Here is a 2,300-nt window from a genome sequence, read left to right on the forward strand (position 1 = left end):
TGACCTGTCCCCGGACGCGCGGTGGTCTCCGCCTTCCCCCGCACCCCCCCCCGATGCCGGCTGGACAGGGACCAGAAAGAGTCCCCATCTGGCCGGGGCTTTGTTTGTCAGCGCGTTCCAGGAGCCGGCGCCCGCCCGGACCGAAGAGAGCGGGCGCTTAGTCATATTGCCATTTGGGGCATCAAGCGGTGTCTCTCCTGGCCCGGGCTCTCTCCCCCCAAAAGGCGCCCCGGGGGCGGGGCGGGGGCGGGGGCACCGAGAAGTCGATGGCAGCGGCGGATCGGTGCGTCGATCGTGCCCTCCGGCGTGGACGCGGCCGGCGCGCCTCGGCATATGACCCCCCGGCACACGCCGGCACATGCTTTGGTCATGGCCAAGGCGAGTGAGAAGCGCCAAGTGTCCCCGATCAAGGCTTGGCTGGGGCCTTTTTCGCGGAATCTGTCATCGGCGCCTGGCCGGCATTTCCACCGGGCGCCGGGGGCCCAGGTCAGAGGGGCCACCCGCCGGCGCGGGGCCGCCGCCGCCGCCGCCGCCCCCCATGGCACCGCGCATGCGTCCCTCAATCCGGGCCGGAAGAGGGGACCCCTCCTCGGCTCCCCCCCCCCGTGCCGCCGAGAAGGTCTCCCCTCGAGAAGACGCCGCGGGGGCGCCGGAAGACGCCCGGCATGCTGTGGTGCTTTTCCGGGTCTACCGAGGGCACGACGCTTGCGCAGCATGCCCCTTCGGTACATACTTCCTCCGGGGGGGCATGCCCCTTGCCGTCCCGCGGCCCCTTTCTTCTTCTCCTCCGCCCCCCGGGGGCCGGAGGCGCGACGACGGCCGGGCGCCGCCGGCGCGCATACCTGCGAGAGGGGCCCGGTCTGCGGGCGGAAAACCGGGCCCGGGGCAGGGGGGGGAGGCCGCGCATACGCGATCGCGCTGCCGGGACGATGTGTCCTGGCTTCGGCCGAGCGCCCGCCCGGTCTCTCTCCACCCATGCCCAACAGCCCGGGGCGAACCCGGCGCGAGTATGTGGCGCAAGCGGTCGCCCCTCCCCTCGGGGGTCCCCGGTGTATGGCCTTCATTAGAAAGGGGGCTTTTTTTTGCCATCCCCACCATCGGCGCCGGTGTGGGCCAACGGCTTGCTGTTCTGCTTGCCCGAGCCGAGCGTCGGACAAGGTGCCGGTTAGACTCCGGCAGAGCGAACCAACATGCGCGCGCGCGCGCGCGCGCACGCAACGCGGAATGCACGCCGCGCGAACGGCGGAATTCCTCCCGGCTCCCCGGCCGGCGCCCAGCCTATTGGCCGATAGCCGAATAATCTTGGCGCTGACCGCGCCGCCGCCGCCGCCGCCGCCGCCGCCACCGGCCGGCTTGCCCGTGTACAGGGAACAAGCGCGCCTCCGCGACGGCCTCTGGGGGGGGGGGCGGCGGTACTCCGGGCGACCGGGCCGACCGGTGTGGGGGATCCTTTTTGTGCGCGGTGTGTCTCGCCCGGGCGTCTGGCGGTCTCTTGGCGCCCGCCCGACCGGGGGGGGGGCGGCCGGCCCTTCCTGTCTCCCCTCCTCGGGCGGACCCGCGCGCCGGGCTTCGGAGACGCAGGGGCCGGCAGGCGCTTCCCCACTGGGGCCCCCGGGCAGGGCGGAGTTCGTCCGGCCGTTTGTGCGAGGTGCTCCTCCCGGGGGGCGGCGGCCCCCGCGCCGCCGAAGCGCACCTTCCAGCAGAGGCTGGCTGCTTCGCCGGTGGGGACTTCCCCGGCCGCCCGGCGGCCAGCGGGCACGGGCGCCCCCTTCTCCGGGATCTCCGCCCCGCCCGCCGCCTGGCACACGGCCCCCCCGTGTGTCTGCGGCCGTGGCCGCCACCGCCGCGCCGGAAGATGGACCGGGGGGGGGGGGGGCCGGGACGAGGGGGTCAGACCCCAGGCGCTGGGGCCCGGGAGTTGCGCCCGGCACACGGAGCTTCCGGCTACGGCGAACGATGGCCGCCCCCGGCCTAAGTGCCCTTGAGCCAATCTAACTCAGCTCTAGGCGCGCGCGCGCGCGCGCAAGCAGCAGAGCAGGTCCCGGCCCGGTGGCCCGGCGCGCAGCGTCCAGCCCGAACCTCCCGGGCCGGCCTCCTCGCTAATGCCGTAGCCCCTTCATTGCCAGCTGCAACCTCCAGCGCGCGGGAGCCACTGGCCGGCACCCCAAACCGCTGCTCCGCGGGATGCGCAGTTGTTTTTCTTTCGCCCGCCGTCGACCGACACACCCGCACCCGAGTGCCTGCCGGAAGGAAGATGGTCATTGTTTTTTTTTTTTTTTTTTTTTTTTCGCCCTCTCCCC

Source organism: Fonticula alba (assembly GCF_000388065.1).
Source record: "Fonticula alba strain ATCC 38817 unplaced genomic scaffold supercont2.8, whole genome shotgun sequence".
Classification (NCBI taxonomy): domain Eukaryota; order Rotosphaerida; family Fonticulaceae; genus Fonticula; species Fonticula alba.